The sequence below is a fragment of the Pinus tabuliformis genome, chromosome 8 (genome assembly GCF_031772625.1).
Source record: "Pinus tabuliformis cultivar Carrire ecotype Pingquan chromosome 8, CPIR1, whole genome shotgun sequence".
In the NCBI taxonomy this organism is placed as follows: Eukaryota; Viridiplantae; Streptophyta; class Pinopsida; order Pinales; family Pinaceae; genus Pinus; species Pinus tabuliformis.
In genome coordinates, this window is record NC_142294.1 from 1410051886 (window position 1) to 1410077518 (window position 25633).

Sequence of the window (25633 nt, forward strand, 5' to 3'; positions counted from 1 at the left end):
TTTACCACAGGGCTATCATAAATCCGAGCCTCAGATGATTGTCCTTTGTCTCTGTCTGAGCTCCAGGCAGACTATCACAGATCCGAGGTCTTTGCAACTGTTGTTCCACTAATCCAAGACTAGTCCGAGGCACTTGCACACTTGTCACAGGTTTGCTGTAGTCCGAGGTACTTTAGATCACTGCCTTGTACTCCGACTGGAAGAGATGGTATACCCAATCACATAGATCTGAGCTTTAAATGAGCTCCCATAGGTGGCTGCCGTCCTCCTTCAGGGGACTGTTTACAAGAAAGGTCTTAACTTGTTATTTCTGTGCTCTCCACTTGATTTTCGGTATTATCATAAACTTCTTCAAATTCCTTGTCCAATCTGAGGTTAGAAACTCTTTTATATATACTCATTTCGTTCATGAATTGAATGGTCACGTCATAAAGGTAGGCCGACTTGAATTTACACTTTCAGGTCGGCTTGCTGGCCATAAACTATACCTTAACTTAAAAAATCAATAACTTTCCGACTGCTTGGAATTTCGGGACGTGTAATAGCTCTTTGGAAAGGCAAAATTATGCTCTTTAAGATGGTGTAAGTCTCATGGAAGAATTCAGCCTCTAAGGTGGTAAAAAGTATTTTTTAATGTGACTGATCTTTATGAGCGCAGAAATATAGGACAACAACATTCTTTCATAGATGGGCTTCTTCTTCATGGATGATTCCTTCGTTAATTGTCTTCAAAATTCATGTCCTTGTCTTCTTCAATGTAGGGCCACCATTATTATGCCCTTGATCATGTCCTTGTCTTCATGTCATTATGTCTTTTTCCTCTTCATGCTCTTGATTGCCTTATTACTTAACTTCTTCAACATAGGGTCATCATCATGGTCCAGTCTTTCAATGTAAGATAAGTCATCATAGTCCAGGTATATAGGGTAATCTTCCAAATTATTTGTCATCATCATGGTCCATATTAGAGGTAGAACATGTCATCATGTGCTGTCATCATCATGTATATGATCTAGACCTTCATCAAGTGTAGTGATATGGTAATCCTTCATTATGATCATCAAGGTACAAGATTGTTACTTCATTTGTCTTGATATCTTAACAAGGGCTATAGTCATCCTCTGTTATCTTCAAGAATATTTTCCATCTTGGTCTCTGCCATATTGACGATCAACTATTGACATTAATGACAACCTAGATTAACAATCTCCCCCTTTGTCATTGATGGCATTATTCTTTCCCTTTCAAATATTCTCTCCCCCTTTGACATCAATGGCAAACGGGGTGCCCAAGTACTCCCCCTGTCAAGCTGCTTTTTTTCTTCAGGAATAGTAGTTCTTAATAGCTATGTTACTCCCCCTAACATGCTGCTCTTCTTTTTGGCAATGTGGTTCATGATAGATGTGCTTACATTCCTATATGTGATGAACCAACTCCCCTTGTCTGCACAACCTCCTCTAGTTCAAGAAAGATTACCTGCTTAGTGATCAAGTGGAAGACATCTTTAACAACAGTCCATTGGATAGATAAGAGATCACGTTCTTCAATGGCGTGTTCGTGAGAAATGATCTATCAAAGAATGATTGTCAATATAGCTCATCAAGGATTTCATAGGGCCCATTGACGAATAACTTCTGCAAGAATGCTTAATCATCATAAGCTCCCCTTAACTGTATGCATGATATTCCTTTTGGCAGAGTCTCCCCATCAAATACTTGGAATATCAAGGATGACTTCATCAAGTCAGCTACATGTGTTGTTGGCTAGAGTGTTCAAGGGACTTCTAGATTCAATTTGCTTCCTTCTACATACTTGTATAACTTTCTTCTTTGGCATGGTTCTTCCTTTTGTAGGGGCCCAAGTCAAGTTACAATCACGTGACATATGTCCAATGTTATGGCACTTGAAGCACTCTATGTTGTTCATGAATAAGAGTTCATGACTTCGTCTTGCAAAATTGCTTCTCGGAGATTGACGAGGACCATTATATGCCCTACAATCTTTTGCTATGTGTCCAAAGTTTGTACAAGAATAATAATATCCAAGAAATATAATTTGATACCTGGGAGATGGAGATTTCCTTGATATGTTTTTGAAGCTTTTCTGCCTTGCGATTCCTTGATGATATTCATCACCTTTTGTATTTTTGACATTATCTGCAAGTCTCCTTGGAACGAGACTTCCTTCATTGTTGCCTTGACTCTTCTCCTTGCCTTTCCTAGAACTAGGAGCATCAACATGTCTTCTAGGCTTCCTCACATCCCTATTGTTTGAAACATTAGGGTTTGCATTATTCTTGCTTGAGGATTCACCTGCATAGCCAAGACCTGATTTATCAAGGGGAGACCTTTGATGACTTAGGATGTCATCTAGGGTTTGAGAACTTTTCAAGTTCTTATTTAGCAAGTCAACTTCCTTTTTAAGAAAGACAATTTCTTCCTTCATTTTCTTGCATGTTTCATCCTTCTTTGATAGAATGATCTCCATTTCTTCCTTCATCTTATTTGCTTCACACGATTGGGCCTTAAGAGAAGTGATTTCTGATTTTTACTTGGTGATATCATCATCGTTTTCTTGTAGTTGGCCTATCATGGTGTTTCTCTCCTTTTCTGCTTCATCAACTTGTCCTTCTATGAATGTCAAAGCTTCCATCACCTTCCCAGCTCCTTGTGCTTGTTTCCTTGCTTCTTCTAGTTGAGATCTAAGGGAGGAGACCTCTTCCTTGTATTGACCAATCCCTACTTCAAGTTTTTTCAAGCTCTTGTGCCTTTGTTCAAGGTGGCTTGACAAGGTATCTTCCCGTTTCTTTGCCTTATCCAATTGATTTGTCATGGATATGACTTCTTCATGATGCTTTCTCTTGTTTTGATGAAATTCTTCCTTAATCTTGGCGAGCTCCTCATCTCTTTCTTGTACTTGAAGCTTGACAAGGTCAACTTCCTTCCTTGTCTTGTCCTGGTCACCAACTTGCACTTTCTTCTTAAGTTCCTCATTTTCCTTTTTCAAATTGTTAATCTCTTCCATGGTAGCCATAAGTTTAGTGAGGAGATCTTCTTCAAAATCTTTTTCATTCTCTTCATCTTCTAGGTCTTCTTTAGCCTTGATGTTATCACTCTTATCTTCACCTTCCTTGATGGGCTCTAGATTTCCTTCTTGTTTTCCATCATTTTCTTGACTAGAGATCATTGTCAATGCTCCTTTTGAGTGAAGATCATGAAGTTTATCCCATATGTCTTTTGCTGACGAACATTTTTCAAAATTGGCCTTCATAGAATTAGGTAGCCCATTCAAGATTGCTTTCATTGCTCTTGTATTATGTTCCTTGGATTCTTCATCCATCATGCTATTAGCGATCATCGATTTCCAGACTTCAATACCTTGAGTCTTTAAGAAATTTCTCATTCTTGCTTCCCATATATCAAAGTTTCCATTGAACAATGGAGCCTTCACAAATTGATTGACTTCAATTTCGGTGGTTGAGGGAGACACATCTTTAGGAGGATTGGAGACTTTCTGCCTTGGCTTCGCCATTTGTGTTCTACATCGTGCTGCCCACTGTTGCACTGCAACTCAGTTACTGAGAAGTAAGTAACTGATCTCCCAATCTGACCTCCCTGTTGGGCTAGAGACACCCATTGACGCTGAAGCTCCCTCTGTTGCTCACAAGTGCTCCCTCTCTGACCTCTTTGTTGTTGCAACAACTCCCTACATCTCGCACTGTTGCACACCTCTTTGTGCCATCCTACACTGGTGCAACACTCCTGTGCCTTTCGCATTGCTGCAGCCTGCTAGCCTCGCGCTGTCTCGGGACTCCTGCACTGTAGCTCTCTCTGCCGCTTCATCCGCATCCGGCTCTACCCACATTAGCCAGTCTTGCTACTCCTCGTCGAGGCTCTTGTAGCAAGGTCTAATCCAAGAGGCCAGGTACCTCAAGGATCCTGCCCCTCATCACCTGTAGTCCATTTGACTACAGCTCAGTGTCTCTCCACTTCCGCTCAACTGGTGTGTGTGCACTCATGGCACAGTCATCGTTTGTAAAAAATTCCTACTCTGCCCGTGCTGGCGCTGCCTTAGTCTCGGAAGACTCTCCCTTACTCTTCTACCTTGGACACTGGGTCAGATAATGACCCACCTCCCCACAGTGGAAGCACTTGATCTTGGAGAGATCTTTCTTCTTCCGCTTTTCCTGCTTTCCCTCGAATGCTAGGGCCACGTCTTCCTCCCCCTGCTTTACTTTGATCCCCTTGCCGCTGCTACCCGTCTTTGACTGTCGTCTGATCTCTTCCTGGCGAAGAGCTGCCCACATCTTGTCCCAAGGTGGAAGTGTCCCTCTGCCCAGTATACTCTGGACAAATACTTCCCAGTCTTCTGAGACAACATTTAGGGCTGTCCTCACCATTAGCTCCTGATCCGGTGTCGCTCCTATAGCAGTCAACTGGTCTCAGATCTCATTCAGTCCTTCGAGGAAGGTGTCAATCGATTGTCCCTTCTTCATCTGATACAACCTCATCTGATTCTCAAGCAACATTCTTCTCTACACAGAAGTATGCTGGTATAGCCTCTTGAGAGCCTCCCACATATCAAATGTTGTTTCCTTCTCGGATATATGTGGTACCACATGATCCTTGACCCCGTCAAGGATAATGCACTTGGCCCTCGCCATCACCTCCTCATACCTGTCATTATCACTAGGGTCGACTGGGACAGCCATTACCTTAAAGGCAAAGTTCTTGACATGATTCCTGTCAAGCATGGATAAGATTCTGGCCTTCCAGACTGCGAAATTCGATGCTCCGTCCAGTCTATCCTAGTCTCTTACTCCGTGTAGTGCCATGATGCTTGTCTACTTCCCTCTTGGAAGTTCTTTGTTCGACTCCTCTGGGTCTCTACTTCCCGTCTGGAAGTTCTCTTCTGGACTCCCTCTGAGTCCTGATTTCCCTCTTGGAAATCCTTCTGCTGCTTGTCGAGATGCCCCCTACTCTGATCGTCTTGTGCAACTGCACTGCTGATCTAGGTTCCTCGGCTAGAAACCCTCGGTAACAACTCCTCTGGCCCTGCTCTGTCAGGTACTGTTCTGACTGCAGTACCTCACCAGCTCCACTCTACAATATTCCTGCAGCCTTCTAGACCCCAGCAACTACCTCTTTGTGAACTGTGTCAACCCCTCTCTGCCTCACGCTAGCCTTGTGTCACCCTGGATGGGTCTGCGTTAGCCCTGGGATGCCCTGCATCAGCCCTCTGGCCTTCTGCTTCAACAACGCTGGCCTCTCTGAGGCTCTGCGTAGCTCCCGGCTTTCTCTGCGTGGCCCGACTGGCTCCGCGTCACACTTCTTGGCTTCTGCATTGCTAGAAACAACTTCTGTCACCTAGGGACAACTATTTTTTGCTGCTATTGCTCCGCTCGGTTGATGTCCTTTAGTCCTCCTGTGATCTGCGATCACGCTCCAATACCATGTTGAAGTTTCTAAGTTTACTTAATTAGAAACCTTCCATGCACTTTATCTGATTTATTCCTACCTACTTGTTATTTTCCTTAACAAGTTATTTACAATGTAAATACTGAAAATAAACACTAGTGCATGCTCAACATATTACAGATCAACAACTAAAAGAAACAAGAACAAACACACCATATGACACCGTTATTTTTTCGACTAATGTCCCCGAAAAAACCTAATGTGGGAAGACCGATAAAACTATCTGAGGGTTTTCTTTTTAAGCAATATCATAGTACAATCTGGGTGCCGAAACTGGCCTACCCAACAGAGAATTTCCTTGGCAGTAATACCTCTCAGTTTCTGAGAAATCTACTGGCTGAAACCCCGGATAATCCTTTCGGCAGCTACTCAACACCAATCTGGCCCAGAAACCCCAACATCTGCCCAATCTGGACTGCTTTAGCCTCTCCTAGCCCAGCGTTGGCCCTACGTCAGCCTCTCTTGGCCTGCGTTAGCCCCAGGAGGCCCTGCGTTAGCTACGCTAGCCCCTCTGGTGCTCTGCACATCACTTAGCTGCCTCTGCATGGCCCCGTGTGAGCACTGGCTGCTCCTGTGTCTCTCTCTCTGGCTGCTCTGCTGCTATCCCGACACTATCTCTGCCTCTCTGTCTCTCTGTACTCAATGCCACCTAGCTGCTCTCCGATCACTGATTGTATCTATCTTAGCAAACCCCGCTCTAGAGAATAGAATGACTGATCACTCTGGTGTATTCTCCAAGTGACCCTCAAGCCTCCTCTTATACTTTTTTTGTTGACATCTCAACCACCGAGATTAAGTCCCTAATCAACGACTAAGATTAGATTTGGATTGATCCATGTCTTTTGGACCTTTCTAACACAGATTCATATTAATACACATTAATATTTTATTTTCCCTAAGTTTAGACTTAGGAACACCATTAAAAATATTAATTATTTTAATATCTCCTGATCTGTTTAGAATCTGCCCAAACCCTTTTTGGGTATTGGAGATCTCATGTGCCCCAACCTCTCCACCAAATTTCGTTGCTAGAGCACATCCGATGCTATTCCAAATCAACACTCCCTCTTAACGAGGACTATGCTCTAGCAATACTCCTCACTGAGTATTACTCTGATCATCCGGCATCGGTCCCTGTGCTGATGCTAGGCCTTCCTGCCCAACATCCTCTGCACTGCTGCATCCTGTACTGTTGCCCATGGTTTTGCCACTGCCACTGCCACTGCTGCATCTGTATGACAATTCCCTCTGCATCCGTGCTAGTGTTGGTCCTTTCTCCCAGCGCTGCATCCGCACTGCACCTCCTCTCATCTTGCTGCATCATGTTGCCCACTGCTGCACTACAACTCAGTTACTAAGAAGTAAGTAACTGATCTCCCAATCTGACCTCCCTGTTGGGCTAGAGACACCCATTGATGCTGAAGCTCCCTCTGCCGCTGACAAGTGCTCCCTCTCTGACCTCTTTGCTGTTGCAACAACTCCCTGCATCTTGCACTGGTGCACACCTCTCTGTGCCATCCTGCACTGGTGTAACAATCCTATGCCTCTCGCACTGCTACAGCTTGCTAGCCTCACACTGTCTCAGGACTCCTGCACTGTAGCTCTCTGTGCCACTTCATCTGCATTCGCCTCTACCCACATCAGCCAGTCCTGCTACTCGTCGGGGCTCTCGTAGCAAGGTCTAATCCAAGAGGCTAGGTACCTCGAGGATCGTGCCCCTCATTGCTTGTAGTCCATTTGACTACAGCGCGATGTCTCCCCACTTCTGCTCAAGTGGTGCGTGTGCACTCATGGCACAGTCATTGTCTTTCAAAAATTCCCTCTCTGCCCGTGCTGGCGCTGCCTTAGTCTCGGAGGACTCTCCCTTACTCTTCTTCCTTGGACACTGGGTCAGATAATGACCCAACTCCCCACAGTGGAAGCACTTGATCTTGGAGAGATCTTTCTTCTTCCGCTTTCCCTACTTTCCCTTAGAGTCTAAGGCCACGTCTTCCTCCTGCTTGACTTTGATCCCCTTGTTGCTGCTACTCGTCTTCGACTGCCGTGTGATCTCTTCCTAGCAAAAAGCTGCCCACATCTCGTTCCAAGGTGGAAGTGTCCCTCTTCCCAGTATACTCTGGACAAATACTTCCCAGTCTTCTGAGACAGCATTCAAGGCTGTCCTCACCATTAGCTCCTGATCCGGTGTCGCTCCTATAGCAGTCAACTGGTCTCGGATCTCATTCAGTCCTCCGAGGAAGGTGTCAATCGATTGTCCCTTCTTCATCTGATATGACCTCATCTGATTCTCAAGCAGCATTCTTCTCTGCACTTCTCAAAGGCCATTTCCTTCTCGGCTATATGTGGTACCACATGATCCTTGACCTTGTCAAGGATAATGCACTTGGCCCTCGCCATCGCCTCCTTGTACCTGTCATTATCACTGGGGTCGACTAGGACAGCTATTACCTTCAAGGCGAAGTTCTTGACACGATTCCTGTCAAGCACGGATAAGATTCTGGCCTTCCAGACTGTGAAGTTCAATGCTCCGTCCAGTCTATCTTGGTCTCTTACTCCGTGTAGTGCCATGATGCTCCTCTACTTCCCTCCTGGAAGTTCTCTGTTCGACTCCTCTGAGTCTCTACTTCCCGTCTGGAAGTTCTCTTCTGGACTCCCTCTGAGTCCTGATTTCCCTCTTGGAAATCCTTCTGCTGCTTGTCGAGATGCCCCCTACTTTGATCGTCTTGTGCAACTGCAATGTTGATCTGGGTTCCTCGGCTAGAAACCCTCAGTAACAACTCCTCGGGCCCTACTCTGTCAGGTACTGTTCTGACTACAATACCTCACCAGCTCCACTCTACAATATTCCTGCAGTCTTCTAGACCCCAACAACTACCTCTCTGTGAACTGTGTCAGTCCTTCTCTGCCTCACGCTGGCCCTGCGTCACCTTGGATGGGTCTCGTCAGCCCTGGGATGCCCTGCGTCAGCCCTCTGGCCCTCTGCTTCAGCGATGCTGGCCTCTCTAAGGCTCTGCGCAACTTCCGTCTTCCTCTGCGTGGCCCGGCTAGCTCTGCGTCATACTTCTTGACTTCTGCATTGCTAGAAACAACTTTTGTCACCTCGGGACAACTGTTTTTCGTTGCTATTGCTCCGCTCGACTGATGTCTTTTAGTTCTCCTGTGATCTGCAGTCATGCTTTGATACCATGTTGAAGTTTCTAAGTCTACTTAGCTAGAAACCCTCCATGCACTTTATCTGATTTATTCCTACCTACTTGTTATTTTCCTTAACAAGTTATTTACAATGTAAATATTGAAGATAAATGCTAGTGCATGCTCAACATATTACAGATCAGCAACTAAAAGAAACAAGAACAAACATACCATATGACACCGTTATTTTTTGAACTAATGTCCCCGGAAAAAACCAATGTGGGAAAACCGGTGTAGCTATCTGAGGGTTTTCTTATTAAGCAATATCAGAGTATAATCTGGGTGCTGAAACTGGCCTACCCAACAGAGAATTTCCTTGGCAGTAATACCTCTCAGTTTCTGATAAATCTACTGGCTGAAACCCCGGATAATCCTTCCGGCAGCTACTCAACACCAATCTGCCCTAGAAACCTGAACGTCTGCCCAATCTGGACTGCGTCAGCCTCTCCTAGCCCAATGCTGGCCTTGCGTTAGCCTCTCTTGGCCTGTGTCAGCCCTAGGAGGCCCTGCGTCAGCCCTAGGAGGCCCTGCGTCAGCGCTTTGAGCCTCTGCGTCAGCTACGCTGGCCCCTCTGGTGCTCTGCGCAACACTTAGTTGCCTCTGCGTGGCCTTGCATGAGCACTGGCTGCTCCTGCGTCTCTCTCTCTGGCTGCTCTGCTGCTATCCCGACACTATCTCTGCCTCTCTGTCTCTCTGTACTCAATGCCCCTCAGCTGCTCTCCGATCACTGATTCCATCTCTCTTAGCAAACCCCGCTTTAGAGAATAGAATCACTGATCACTTTGGTGTATTCTCCAAGTGACCCTCAAGCCTTCTCTTATACTTTTCCTGTTGACATCTCAACGACCGAGATTAAGTCCCTAATCAACAATTAAGATTAGATCTGGCTTGATCCATGTCTTTTGGACCATTCTAACACAGATTCATATTAATACACATTGACTCCATTAAAAATATTAATTATTTTAATATCTCCTGATCTGTTTAGAATCCGCCAAAACCCTTTCTGGGTATTGGAGATCTCATGTGCCCCAACCTCTCCATCAAATTTCGTGGCTAGAGCACATCCAATGCTACCCCAAATCAACACTTTGTACCATACTGCACCATTTATTTTGCACCATACTTCATCAATTCTGCATCAATGTTTTTGCACCACATGTCACTAGTACTTCAACACTTTCACCACAACTCACCAATTTTGCACCATCTATTCAAAAACAATATTCTTGCACCATGCTGCACCAGACCACTGTTCAAACTATTCCAATGCTTCACTTTACCAATTTGCGCTATTCTGCACCATCACCCTTCTTCATAAACATTTTACTGTAGTATCAAAATTCTTGCACCATGTTCAGTGTATTAAGATGTTCACACCATACTGCACCAACTATCTAAAGAAGATCACACTGCACCAGGTCTTTTCCCTACTCCACGCACCAAATCAACTGTTGCACTAAGACTGTCACAGGTCCGAAGTTCTCTCCAGTACTTCAAGGGTTATCTTGTCACTGATCTGGGGTTAATTCATCACAGATCGAACATCTAGGGTTAATTCATCACAGATTGAACCATAGAAGCCTGCCACAACACCAAGGGAATTTTGACACCAAGCAAGGTTTGTCACAACACCAAGGGAGTGGTCTACTGTAACACACCGAGACACAGTCCTCTGCAACAACACCGAGACACAAGACTGAGGTAAGGTGTAGTTTGTAGTGAAAGGTCCAAGGCCTTGTTACTTGTTCTCTGTCCAAAAAATCTGTACTAAGTCCGAGTTGCTTACCACAGGGCTGTCATAAATCCGAGCCTCAGATGATTGTCCTTTGTCTCTATCCGAGCTCCAGGCAGACTATCACAGATCCGAGATCTTTGCAACTGTTTTTCCACTAATCCAAGACTAGTCCGACACACTTGCACACTTGTCACAGGTTTGCTGTAGTCCAAGGTACTTTAGATCACTGCCTTGTAGTCCGACTCAAAGAGATGGTATACCCAATCACATAGATCTGAGCCTTAAATGAGCTTCCACAGGGGGGCTGCCGTCCTCCTTCAGGTGATTGTTTACAAGAAAGATCTTAACTTGTTATTTCTGTGCTCTCCACTTGATTTTTGGTATTATCCTTAAACTTCTCTGAATTCCGTGTTCAATCTGAGGTCCAAAACTCTTTTGTATATACTCATTTCGTTCATGAATTGAATGGTCACGTCATAAAGGTAGGCCGACTTGAATTTACACGTTCAGGTCGGCTTGCTGGCCAGAAATTATACCTTAACTTAAAAAATCAATAACTTTCCGACCGCTTGGAATTTCGGGACGTGTAATAGCTCGTTGGAAAGGCAAAATTATGCTCTTTAACATGGTGTAGGTCTCATGGAATAATTCTACCTCTAAGGTAGCAAAAAGTATTTTTTAATGTGATTGATCTTTATGAGTGTAGAAATATAGGACAACAACATTCTTTCATAGATGGGCTTCTTCTTCATGGATGATTCCTTCGTTAATTGTCTTCACAATTCATGTCCTTGTCTTCTTCAATGTAGGGCCACCATTATTATGCCCTTGATCATGTCCTTGTCTTCATGTCATTATGTCTTTGCCCTCTTCATGTTCTTGATTGCCTTATTACTTAACTTCTTCAACATAGGGTCATCATCATGGTCCAATCTTTCAATGTAAGATAAATCATTTTTAAGTAAGATAAGTCATCATAGTCCAGGGATAGAGGGTAGTCTTCCAAATTATTAGTCATCATCATGGTCCATATTAGAGGTAGAACATGTCATCATGTGGTGTCATCATCATGTATATTTTCTAGACCTTCATCAAGTGTAGTGATATGGTAATCCTTCATTATGATCATCAAGGTACAAAATTGTTACTTCATTTGTCTTGATATCTTAACAAGAGCTATAGTCATCCTCTGGCATCTTCAAGAATATTTACGTTCCCGGTCACTGCCATATTGACAATCAACTATTGACATCAATGACAACCTAGATTAACACCATTTACTATCTATGTATTATAAATACCTCACTAGTTAAGGAGTGTTGAAATATGTAACTAGGTTTGGCCTTGATAATCTTTTATGTAATCTTGATTCTATGTATTTGATGTAAACGAGAAAAACTAAAATTTAATATTGTTATTTTATGTTGATTTTTTGGTAGCATCGGATGTGCTCTAGCCATGAAAATTGGTGGAGAGGCTAAGGCACATGAAATCTCCAAGACATAGAAATCGTTTGGAGAAATTCCACCCGAATGAAGAGATATTAAAATAATTAATATTTTTAATGGGGTTCCTAAGTCTAAACTTAGGAAAATTAATATACTAATGTGTATTAATATAATATGGGTAAGAAAGTTCTAAATAACGAGGATCAAGCCAGATCTGATCTTAGCCATTGATTAGGGACTTCATCTCGGCCGTTGAATTGTCAACAAGAAAAGTATAAGAGGAGGCTTGAGGGTCCGTTGGAGATACACCAAGAGAGATCAAGAATTCGATTTTCTGGGGCAGGGTTTGTTGAGGAAATCGAGTGAGTGATCAGTTGCAACGAGGGGCAATTCAGCAAGGGATTTGGATCCAAGGTTGAAGGATACATATATCAGAGAGGCAACAGAGTGCTGGAAGAGGCAACATAGAGCCTAGGAGGGCTGACGCAAAGGCAACAAGGATTGACGCAGAGTCTAAGGAGGCCAGCGCAGAGGTTGATGCAAAAGCCGTAGAGGACGCGGAAGGCTTCATAGGCAGTGCTGGGTGATTTTGTGGGGCACACTGGGAGCTGATTAGCTGATGCAGAGCCAGAGAGGGTGACGCAGTTCCAGAGGAGTGCGTGGAGCAGCTTTCGCTGTCGAGCACAGGGAACAACCAGAATCACTGTGGGATTGTTCAACCGGTTGCTAATTAGCTAGAATATCTGTCTCTGGATAGAGGTACTGTTGCCAAGGATATTCTCTGAAGGGTGAGCCATTTCTGGCACCCTAGTTGTATTAAGAAATCTGCTTAATAATAAAACCCTTATATATGCTGCACCGGTTTTCTCGCATTGGATTTTTCCGGGGACGATTGTCCAAAAATAACGGTGTACCTTATGTTGTCTCAGTTTATTTCAGTTGTTGATATGTATATTTGTAAACGCTGCAATTGTGTTTACTTCGATATTTATGTATTTAAATAACTTGTTAATGTAAAGAACAAGTAGGAGATAGTAAACCAGATATTGCAGTAGGGGTTTATGAGGTGTTAGATTCAGGAATTTTCACATGGTATTAGAGCGGTTGCAGACCATAGGAGACTGAAGGCACCAGCTGGGAAAATCAGAGAGTTGGCAGCAAAGAAGCAACTGTCTCGAGAGACAACGCTGTTCCAGAGCCAGAGACGCAGAAGGAAGAGTGACGAAGTGCAAAGAGGGTGACGCAAGGGCTCACGCAGAGCTTGCGTCAGCATTCTGAGCCAAGAGGAGAGCCAGCGCAGAGGCAAAGGGGGGGCAGATCAGGCCTACGCAGCGCCCGGTCATCCTTCTCAGCCAAGAAGCATTGACGCTGAGGCTACGAGGAGTTGATCTAGCTCTCACTGTGATTGCGCAGAGCCAGAAGGGCTCAACTTCTTCAGTTGCTGGGGGCTAAGGGAGCTGTGGAGATTGTGATTTGAGGAGCTGGTGGGACGCTATTTCTGTAAATGTAGAACAATTTCTAAGGAGACAGAACCAAGGTAGAGGGAAGCACTACCTCCACGGATTTCTAGCCAAGAAATCTAGATCCGAGTTGTAGCAGCAAGGGAGGATTGGAGAGGAGTGGTTCGACAGTTGGCTGGAGGATTTCTAGGAGGGAAATCAGGACTCAAAGGGAGTCTAGCAGAGAAGAGCAGAGATGGCAGTGAACAGAGTTAGGGATTAGGACAGATTGGACAGGGCTTCCAATTTTGTCATCTGGAAGGCCAGGATCCTGGCAGTCTTGGATAGACATTGCATCAAGGATTATGCCTTGAAAGTAGTGGCTATCCCACTTGACCCAGTTGAGAATGAGAAGTATGAGGAGGCCCAGGCGAGGGCAAAGTGCATGATCCTAGATGGGGTCAAAGATCACGTTATACCACATATTGTTGAGAAGAACACAACAAAGGAGATGTGGGACACCCTGACCTCCTTATACTAGGGATCTTCAATGCAGAAAGATGTTATTAGAGAATCAACGAAGATCATATTAGATGCAGAAGGGAGAGGTTATAGATCCATTCCTTCTCAGATTGGAGGGGATCCATGACAAGCTTACTTCAGTAGGGTCTACTCCAGATCCAGAGTTCTTAGTCAGCACTGCCTTGAATGCAGTCTTCGAGGAGTGGGAGACATTTGTCCAAGGTATTTTGGGCAGAGCGACTCTCCCCAATTGGGAGGAGATGTGGGCAGCTCTTCGACAGGAAGAGCTCAGGAGATTGACCAAGACGGGAAGTAGCAACAAGGGAATTCAAAGCAAGAAGGAGGAGGAGGAGGAGGATGCAGCTCTTGCATCTGCAGGATAACAGGGACTACAAAAGAGGAAGAAGAAGGATATCTCCAAGGTAAAATGCTTCAACTGTGGGGAGCTAGCACATTATGCATTTCAATGCCCCAGGAAGAAAAGCAAGGCAGAAGCTTCCGACTCAAAGGCAGCTCCAGCGAAGGCGGAGAAGAATGTCGAGACTGATGACGATTGTGCCATGAGTGCTTATGCGCCTCTAGAGAAGAGGTGGGGAGACATAGAGTTGTAGTCGAGAGGACTACATGCAGGGGCAGGATCCTTGAGGTGCCCAAACTCTTGGATCACATCTGGCTACAGGAGCCCTTAAAGACAGTAGCATGATGATAGGTGTCAGGTGGAGCAAAGTGTGATGGAGAAGCAAAGCAGAGCTAGAGTGTAGAAATCTGAGACAACGTAGTGGAGGTTGCAACAGTGCGAGAGGCACAGAGGTGTTTGTAGCAGCGCAGTGGCAACAGAGGGTGCACAGGATAGCAACAAAGGTAGCTTCAACATCACGAGGCTTCTAGACTGACCAGAATGTCAGTATTTGGGTGAAGTCAGTTACTTACTTCTCGGTCACTGAGTTGCAGTGCAACAGTTAGCGGTGGCAGTGCTATGGGCAGCATGAGGCAACGTTTTGAGAGGGAGCTGCAGTACAGATGTAGCAATGACAGTGCTATGGGCAGCATGAGGCAACATTTTGAGAGGGCGCTGCAGTATAGATGTAGCAGTGGTGTTGGGTTTTGCTATGTTCTATGCTTAGAGCAATTTACTTATCTTTCTTATTATTATCCACAGATTAGCAATCACATGTACATAAAGTAAAGTGTATATAGAACATTAAACGATCGACAGAAAACAAGCCAAGACAAGAGACACAAGATGTGGCGGCTAGCCAGGGACAAACCCCAATGTGGGGAAACCCTTTGATCAAATCTTCCTTTATCTTCAATAATTCAGCAGAGAGAAATAGTACATAAATTTGATTTACATCAACAGAAGCAAACCCTAGATTAGCCAAACTAGGGCAGACAATATCTTGCAAACCGATTGTCAAATCGGTTTGATTCCTTCACCAAAAAATGCGGCCTTCAGAGGAGATCTAGATTCACCTACAACGCAGTTCTGAGAGAGAGTCTGATGGTCAATGCTGGTCAAACTTCTAATCTGCACTTGCAGCCCTAAATTTTGCGTCTTCCTTCCACATGTGAGAGTAGAGTCTCTTTCTGCGCAGTAGGAGAAGAGTCTCTTTTTTGCGCAGGAGAGAGAGAGAGATGTGATGAGATGAGTGAGTGCAAATGAGGAAAAGTCCTGTATTTATACACAAATGTTGATGATTGAATAGATGCGACTGTTGGGCTTCTAAGCCTACATGAGTTGCTGGTCGGCTTGATAATTATTCCATAATCAAAATAAATTCATATCTCCATAAATACTTATCGGAATTAGATGATCTTTAGATCAATCCTACACCTCTTGACGAGAGGAATCTAATAAAAATATTATTAGCCATGAATAAGATGACCCACATGGAGTTTGGCCCTAGTTGCCAATTTTAACAAGTGGCAGTCGCAGTGTCATGGGCAACAATGCATGAAGCAACAACGCAATGGATGTGAGGTAGCAAGCCAAGCATCAACACAGGTACCGATGCGAAGGATCAGTGTGATGCTTCTATGGTGAGGCATTACTAGATCACATTCCTTGCTAAGAGGGAGTGTTGATTTTTGGTAGCATCAGATGTGCTCTAGCCATGAAAATTGGTGGAGAGGCTAAGGCACATGAGATCTCCATGACCCAGAAATTGTTTAGAGAAATTCCACCTGGATGAAGAAATATTAAAATAATTAATATTTTTAATGGGGTTCTTAAGTCTAAACTTAGGAAAATTAAAATATTAATGTGTATTAATATAATATGGGTGAGAAAGTTCTAAATAATGAGGATCAAGCCAGGTCTAATCTTAGCCATTGATTAGGGACTTAATCTCCACCGTTGAATCGTCAACAGGAAAAGTATAAGAGGAGGCTTGAGGGTCAGTTGGAGATACACCAAGAGAGATCAAGAATTCGATTTTTTGGGGCAGGGTTTGCTGAGGAAATTGAGTGAGTGATCAGTTGCAGCGAGGGGCAGTTCAGTAAGGGATTTCGATCCAAAGCTGAAGGATACATATATCAGAGAGGCAACAGAGTGCTGGAAGAGGCAACATTGAGTCTAAGAGGGATGACATAAAGGCAACGAGGGTTGACGTAGAGGCTAAGGAGGCCAGCGTAGAGGACATAGAGGGCTGTAGAGGCTGACGCAGAAGGCTTCAAAGGCAGCGTTGGGTGATTATGTGGGGCATATTGCGAGCTGATTAGCTCACGCAGAGCCAGAGAGGGTGACGCAGTTCCAGAGGAGTGTGTGGAGCAATGTTGCACGAAGCGGGGATGAAACGGGGACGTTTTTTGGAAGCGGGGACGCGGAAGCGTCATTTTCCAAAAATCTAGGAAGCGAAGCGTTTGCGGAAGCGTCTACTATATATATATATATTTTATATTTTTTTGCATTTATACTCAAAACAAACATCCCAAATACCAAATTAGTTGTAGAAGACATGAAAACATGCATATTTTTGCATAAATCAAGATAGATATAGCATCCATTGTACATTAATGATTAATTATTCTAGCATCAACCATTTAGATGCATCAACCATTTAGAATCTAGATTCTTCTCCTCTTGTCTAGCCTTTGCCTCTACCTCGATTGTCTGGGATATTAGTCAACATTGCCCAATTTTGAACAAACTACCTAATTCAAGACTTAAAATATGGGAGAAAAAGCTTAACATGCTTGATCGATGATTTTGACTTGATTGAAAAGTAATTTTTTGCTAAGGGCGTGACAAAGGAGTTCAACAATTAACACTACCAACACTAGGGTACATATAGGGCTTGGTGCTCTTGATTAAATGCTAATCGCATACCTTCATACTTGATATAATCTAATGAAATGCCACAATCCCATTGATCCTGAATTCCTGAAAACTATTAAGTTTGTTGAATTTTGAATAGGATATGAAATTCTAATTTCTCCATATGAAGTCCAATGAGGCTGGAACGACTCTCAAACATCCTGAGTCATTTCATGGTAATGTTAAAAATTTAAGTAAAAGGATGAAAATGAAAAATAAAGGAGAATGTCACTTTTACTTTAAGAATTTAACATTACCATGAGGGAGCATCTGCTATATTTATATTTTTTTTGCCTTCATTCCTCACCCTAACCCAAGGTGGACCCACCCCCAATATGCAAACTCACCTAAAATTAAAAAAAAATTAAAAAAAATCGATTTTCTAAACAGTGCGGCGCTTTTTCCAGAAGCGTGTATGGAACCGTATGATTCGCCCTCTGAAGTGCCGCGCTTCGTACGGCCGAAGCGCCGTACAAAGCGCGCTTCGGAGGGACGCTTCCGGAATTTCCAGGAAGCATCCAAAACAGGCGGAACCGCGCTTCGGAATTTTGGAGTCGCGCTTCCGGGGACGCTTCCTGTACGAATCCGTACGGGACGCGCTTCGGGCATTAGATCCGGGGGGGGACGTTTCCTGCAACATTGGTGTGGAGCAGCTTTCGCTATCCAGCATAAGGAACAACTAGAATCACTGTGGGATTGTTCATCCGGTTGCTAATTAGCTGGAATATCTGTCTCTGGATAGAGGTACTGCTGCCAAGGATATTCTCTGAAGGGTGAGCCATTTCTGGCACCCTAGTTGTATTCAGAAATCTACTTAATAATAAAACCCTCATATATGCTGCACCAATTTTCCCGCATTGGGTTTTTCTAGGGACGATTGTCCAAAAATAATGGTGTCCCTTGTGTTGTCTCAGTTTATTTCAGTTGTTGATCTGTATATTTGTGAAGGCTGCAATTGTGTTTACTTCGATATTTATGTATTTAAATAACTTGTTAATGTAAAGAACACGTAGGAGATAGTAAACCAGATATTGCAGTAGGGGTTTCTGAGGTGTTAGATTCAGGAATTTTAACATTTTATAGCATGGGTTCCATGCTCAAAGTCAATTTGTTCTAGGTCAAAGCACCCATTATGTGCTTCTAGGGCTTATCATAGAGTCAAGGAGTCAAAAAAGTTGTTGTCATATGTAATAGACCCTATTGGGTATCTTGTATCATGTAAAAATAATTTATTGTGATTCAAAAGTGTCAAAAGTCTCCCTCCAAGACCATGTCAGCCTACAAGAGAACAAGTCGGCTTGCAGAGACGAAGTCGGCTTCATTAAGGGCTATTCGAGTCTCATAGAAAAGGTTTATATAAGTACAATCGACCTCATTTGAAGAGAGCATCCATCCAAATTCGATCACAAGAAGGAAGAAGCAAGAAGATAAGACAAAAAGGACAAAGAACAAGGAGGAGTGAAGAAGTTAGGAGAGATAAAATTGAAGTTTTTGGGCCTCTCTATCTCACATGTGCGATGGATAAATTAGGGTTTTTGCAACATCAAGGACGAAATTTCAGATCCCCAAGGAAGAGCAAAATTTGTGGTTAAAGAGCAAGACAGATGATCCATTTGTCTAAGGAAGAAGAAACAATCCATGCGAAGAAGAAAGAAGGTCAAAACTAGTCTCTCTCTCCCACACATGTGGAACTACAACTACTGCAGGAGGCGTTGAAAATTGTAGACTTGTAGTGAAGGCTGAAATTGTTGCTGGAGGTCGAAGTTGCTGGAAGGTCGAAATTTGTTGCTGGAAGCTATGCAACAATATCTCATCAAGAAGGAAGGTTGACTTGGTCTTTGAGGGGTCTCTGTCTTGGGTCTATAAGGTCTTGGAATTCGTCATTTGAAGATTCTATAAGAAGAGAAGAATTACTTGTGGGTTTTCCTCTCTAGGATAGGTTTTGGCCCTGGATAGCAGCTTATATCTGGTGTCTACTGTGTTCTATTGCTCTTCATTTGTTTGGTAGCTGTTTGATGATTAGAAAACTATAATAACATCAGAAGAAGAGGATAATAATCATAAGAACTACAAATTGAAGAAAAAGAATATGACAAGCAGTTATCAAAGTAGAGAGAAATCACTACTAATCTAGCTACCCTTGATTTCTCAACATGGTATCAGAGCTAAGGTGACAAGGAAAGGCAATTTGAAGATCATTCAATTGAAAAAGATACATAAGGGCCAAATACAAGAAGAAGAACGTCAAGGAGATCTAGTCATCTCATCAGAAAGATCATATCATCTTGATGGAAGAACTCTTGAAAAGGAAGACATCAAGGGTCCGCCCTCCATCATAAAAGAAGGACTCTACACATTTGAAGCATCTTGAGAAGTCTCTCATATTCTACATCATCATCCAAAGGAAGTAAGAAGAGTGCTTCATCATGATCAAAGGAATCGAAGAGATCTCCCTCTTATTGAAGAAAGGATCACATCTCAAACATCTTTGAAGAAGATCATCTCCTCTTATTTTGAAGAAGTGGCATTGTCTTTTTGAAGAAGGAAGATCACCAAGGAAGCATCTAGTGGAAAATATCATCAAGGAGGCATCTTCATTTGTCAAGTAAGTACTTTACATTTATGTCTCAATCTACAAGCCAAATGACTACTTTTTGCTAGGAGAACAATAAACTTGTTGGGACATCGAACTACCTTGCATGGAAACAATGAATAAATTTAATTGTCACAAAAAAATGAAGTTTTTGAGTATGTCAAGGGTTCCATCACCAAACCATCACAAGAGAAATCTCAAGCACTATCACAATATATGAAAGGAGAAGGAAGGGCTTAAAGAATCCTCATTGAATTGATTAAGGATTCTCTCGTTCCCTATGGAGCAAAGTTGAAGACATCAAAAGAAATCTATGACAAGTTGGTGGAATTATTCTCTGTAAGTACAACATGAGAAATAATATCTTTAAGAACTGAATTATACAAGATGAAAGTATCAAGGGAAGAAGGGGTAGTCTCATATCTCATGAAGATATCTCAATTAAAAGATCAACTACAAGAGATATGAGAAACAATGTCAGATCCATAGATGGTCACTCTTGTACTCAATGCACTACTAGATGAATGGGGCAACTTTGTATGAAGCATCTATGGAAAGAAGGAAACCACTCCATTCAATGATCTATGGTCATTATGTAAGATTGAAGAAACCAGATTAAAGGCAAAGAATGACATTGGATCAAATGAACAAACACAAGCATATGCAATTATGACAAGGAAGAAAGCAAAATTTGGAAAAGTTTGAGCCTTGAAAAAGATTTCAAAAGAAAATCGACATGTCTAAGATTTAGTGCTACGAATGTAATGAATATGGACACTTCAAAAGGAAATCTCCTAAACTCTAGAAAGGGAACAAGAAAAGAAAAGAAAGAAGTGAGGCCCATGTGATTGAAGAACTGGAAGAAAAGAAGTCAAAGAAGGAAGAAGAAAAACCTCTACGATTAAAGGTCTCTCATACATTGAGTTTATTTTCGATATAACAAGTCATGGTAGGAAGCATTATTGTTATGACAAGATGCATTGTAGCAGTAAGTGAGATGACATGAAAGGTTAGCAGAAATAACATTGGCATGATTGAAGCAAGTCATCTAGCAAGATAAGAGGTCATCACACCTCATCATCAAGAAGAAGCATTTGCAAAAAAGGATCATCATGGTTCTTCATTAAAATTTTTTGTTGGAAAGGTTCACCTCTTCTTAGAAGAAGCAAGTCCTACACAGATAGTCTACATTCCACCTAGTGTGGAATCCTCAGTTTAGAAGGATGAAGGTATGGTGACAGAGAAGTGTACGATGACATTTCAGTTGAAGCATTTTTCATCTTCAACCAAGGAAAAAGGAAGCTGTTGAAGGAAGCCTAGGTGATCATATGGAGGAAGAGGTATGCATATATTTGGTAACTTCTAGTAGATAAATAAAGTCATGTTATCACTTCATTGCAGATAGAATGGTTAGAATGCTCTATCCCATGAGCATGCCTGAAGAAGAAAGAACTCTTCCATATGAAGAATACATGAAGGCATAAGTTTGGCATACTACATAAAGGCATGATGGAATCAACATATCATATGACCTCATTAGGAATATAAGGTGGTGGAAAACAACTGTTCCTATACAAGAGGAACTATGCATAGAGATGCCTAAGAAGCAATATAAAGGAGAGTTCATGAAGATGTGTCTATAGCTACATTGATAGTATGGATAATCAACATCTGATGTTTAAAGGAATTGGCTATAACATCTCCATGAAGAAATTATGAAGACCCTGATAAGTATGATTAAGAAGGAGAAATGTGGCAATAAATGTCTTGAAGATGAATTCATATAGTATGCTGAAGGATGTTGATATTAGCTTATGACGAAGGGCCATCTTGAAGAGGTAATTTTGATGTTGACTTTTGATTTTTGAAAGAAAGTATCTAGTTGGATTGGAATAGGGCTACCAACAGAAGATTGTTGAAATTCATCTACAATTGAATGGATGGTTCTGAGAGGAACATGACTTGGAAAAGGTAGTAGTATGAAGGAAAACCAAATGATGACAAAGGAGGTCACTTTTGATGATAAGAAGGATGACATGATTAGCTGTAATTAAGTTCAACACTATGTTTCGTTGAAGGAAAGTGATGAGAAGTATGGCTAAAGCCCTACAAAGAAGTAATGAAAGAAGATGGCTCCATGATATAGAAGTTGAAGTTTATTCAAGACATGATGATGCAGAAAGAGGAGCCCTGCAAGTAGCTGATAGTACCATGATCTCCAACAAAGAGCAGATAGCTACTGTTGGAAACAAGTCCCTAGTTAAGAGGGAGCTTGGGTATATTCCTTTATAGGAATGAATAGATCCTCCCTAGTTGAGAGGGAGAGATAGACACATCATTCTTGTCTTCACATCATGAAGAAAGAATGGAGGATTAGGTAAGCATCTAAGAACCGATACTCTTTGAGGATGAGGTAGGGCATCCAATAGGTAAGAGTAGTTGAAGAGAAACTCCTTGAGGATGTGTAATCCAAGACAAGAATGTTCCTAAAAGGACATATCTTGTGAATATTCGGATGGGGTGTGTACCTTGAGAGACAATGATGAAGGTGTCTATAAATCATTGTCTCCCCAACATTGTGCTCTAATCTAATGGAGAGATAGAGCTGTTAGTCAAGGCCTTTCTATTTGACAATGCTGGTTGATATGATGAGATGCACTGATATAAGCTGAAAAGATAGCTTATGAGATGGCTTACCAATCCGAATCTTCTGATGAGGATTTTTCAGTATGAGAATGTCCAAGTACCATCTATGTATTATGAATACCTCCCTAGTTAAGAGGGGGTATTGAAATATGTAACTAGGTTCGGTCTTCATAATGTCTTATGTAATCTTGATTTTATGTATTTGATGTAAAAGAAATAAAATAAAATTTATTGTTGTTATTTTGTAGCATGGGTTTCATGCTCAAAGTCATTTTGTTCTAGGTCGAAGCACCCATTGTGTGCTTCTAGGGTTTGTCATAGAGTCATGGAGTCAAAAGAGTCATTGTCATATGTAATAGACCCTCTTGGGTATCTTGTATCATGTAAAAATAATTTATTGTGAGTCAAAAGTGTCAAAAGTCTCCCTCCAAGACCAAGTCACCTACAAGAGAACAAGTTAGCCTATAGAGATGAAGTTGGCCTCATTAAGGGCTATTTGAGCGTCACAGAAAAGGTATATATAAGTACAATCGACCTCATTTGAAGAGAGCATCCATCCAAGTTCAATCACAAGAAGGAAGAAGTAAGAAGACAAGATAAAAAGGACAAAAAATAAGGAGAAGGAGTGAAGAAGTTAGGATAGATAAAATTGAAGCTTTTTGGCCTCTATATCTCACACGTGCGAAGGAGAAATTAGGGTTTCTGCAACATCAAGGACGAAATTTCAGATCCCGAAGGAAGACCAAAATCTATGGTCAAACTTCAAAGAGCAAGACATATCATCCATTTGCCGAAGGAAGAAGAAGCAATCCAAGTGAAGAAGAAAGAAGGTCAAAACTAGTCTCTCTCTCCCACACGTGCGAAGCTGCAGCGATGGCAGGAGGGGCCGAAAATTTCAGACTTGTAGTGAAGGCCGAAATTGTTGCTAGGGGTCGAAGCTACTGGAGAATTTGCTGGAAGGTCAAATTTTGTTGCTGGACGCTGTGCAAGAAAATCTCATCAAGAAGGAAGGTTGACTTGGTCTTGGAGGGGTCTCTGTCTTGGGTCTACAAGGTCTTGGAATTCGACATTTGACGATTCTATAAGAAGAGAATAATTACTTGTGGGTTTTCGTCTCTAGGAGAGGTTTTGGCCCTAGCTAGCAGCCTATATCTGGTGTCTATTGTGTTCTATTGATGTTCATTTGTTTGGTAGCTGTTGATGATTAGAAAGCTATAATAACATCAAAAGAAGAGGATAATAAAGATAAGAACTACAAGTTGAAGAAAAAGAATATGACAAGAAATTATCAAACTAGAGAGAAACCACTGCTAATCTAACTGCCCTCGATTTCTGTACATATAGATGGGATACAAGCTTGATAGATTTGCTTGGAGACCCATGAGGATGTTTTTGTGCCCCCACAACCACTTGGGAGCACAACATGTCATTTGCTTGGAGTTCAAGGGGCCACCCCCTTTATCACTATATTTGGAGTCCTTCCACTCATTTTGGCACATATTGGGCTCCACTAGGCCTTCCAATGTCCCTCCTAGCTATTTATCTATCATTTGGGCCCTCTTGAGAGGCTTATCATGTTATGGAGCAATCTTGGTGGGCTTGTCACGAAGGAATGATATTTTGCACATTATTTTATTATTAGGGGCATCATTAGGCCTAATTAGGCAATTCGAACCATTAGAGGATCATATATATTGATGAGAGGATTGATTCATTCATGATCATCACTTGGATTTGTATCTCTCTCTCTCTTGAGAATTTCACTTTACCTATTGGAGGACGAATTGCAGAATCATCTGTGCATTTTGATGTTTGGATATCTTTTCTTGGTCTTGGAGCTTTGATTTTGTCTCTATTTGATGGTTGGATATACTCGCTATACTTGTAAGTGCTATTTCATGGTTATCTTTATCTCTTGTATACATAATTAATGTATGGAAATTTCGCTCATGAAATCTGAAATTCTGCCCTAATTTAGTGTGAATTTCTCAAATTTAGATCTTGTGAGGATATTGCATATGTTACATGTTTGGGTATAGTGAATGAATGTTCCTAGGGGTATATTATCTCCATAATTACCTTGTGAAGTGATCAAATTGCTGCAATATGAAGTATAAATTTTTGTGGTAACCTAGTAGTTGTCTCTAGGGCCATGCGAAGTTGCCGTAGGACTTCTTGATTTGGTAAAGACACTCCAAAAAAAATTGAAAGCACATTGACTCCATTCTCCCAATAGGCTAGGCATTGATCTTATCCTTGGTGATCACCCTAAAGAATATCCTTTTCACCTCCATTTCTCCTTCTCAAGCCCTAACCCTAGAGGTTTCATAGGGCATCAAGTGAAATCCAATGGAGACATCCATTCTGAGAGCGAGTTGGGCTACAATTGCGCTGGGGTGTTCTCTAGTCCCTCACAAATTTCGAAGAAATTTTCACCTCTAGATTTGGAGCTATCCCATATCCTAGCTCCAACTTCATTCTTATCCCTAGGTTTCCTTGGTTAGTGGCTTCCTTAAAGGTCATTGCACTAAAAACTCAAGTTAATTTCAATTCCATTGACCTTTTTCTTCTCCCTTGCTTGGCCTAGATCTTTTTTTTGAAGTTTCACCTGCAATCCTAGGCCTTGCTTGGGTCCACTTGTGTTTCTTCGTGGTCCCACACCTTCATCATTTCTATTTTACAAGACCACTTTAGAAACACTCTTCTCCTAGGATATTGACTTCCTTCGAGACCTAGGGCAACCCTTATCAAGTGATATCCCTAACCCCTAAGTCTTGACTTCCTTCTAAGCCTTTCTTGGAGAGCCTTACACCTTGCTTCTTGAGCAAGTAAACCCTATCATTTGAGTCTCTCTTATGAATGGGATTTTGAAATCACTATCTTTCCATCATTGATATACCATTCATAGTGATTGCCCTTATACCGGGACTCCTCCCATCTGTGAAAGTCCGTAAAGAGCAGGGGACATCGATTGAGGTGACAGTGGGCCTTCGTCCCATTGTTGCCACTTGGTCTAGTAGTTGCCCCTTGGGAACCCCTCCTAGGACCCTTGTTAGATTGAGTGGTAACAAGTCACACGTGTGTGAGTAGGGAGCCGAAATTGCGTGTATGGATCACATTTGTGGGGATCGTATAACCTCACTTGTGCAATGCTACGATTGTTATAATAGTTCAGAACGACAAAGGGTCGATACAACATTTTTTAGAGGGTCAAACAATGAGTTCATGTCCCCAAAATTTCTCCATTTTTTTTGAATATTGT

The 25633-nt window shown here is 42.2% G+C and overlaps 1 protein-coding gene across 1 annotated transcript in view; it reads left to right on the forward strand.

The window, feature by feature from the left end:
- Nucleotides 1–25633, forward strand: part of LOC149240847 (ribosomal RNA-processing protein) — a 196193-nt gene that overhangs the window by 117543 nt on the left and 53017 nt on the right. The gene's annotated exons all lie outside the window — the stretch shown is intronic.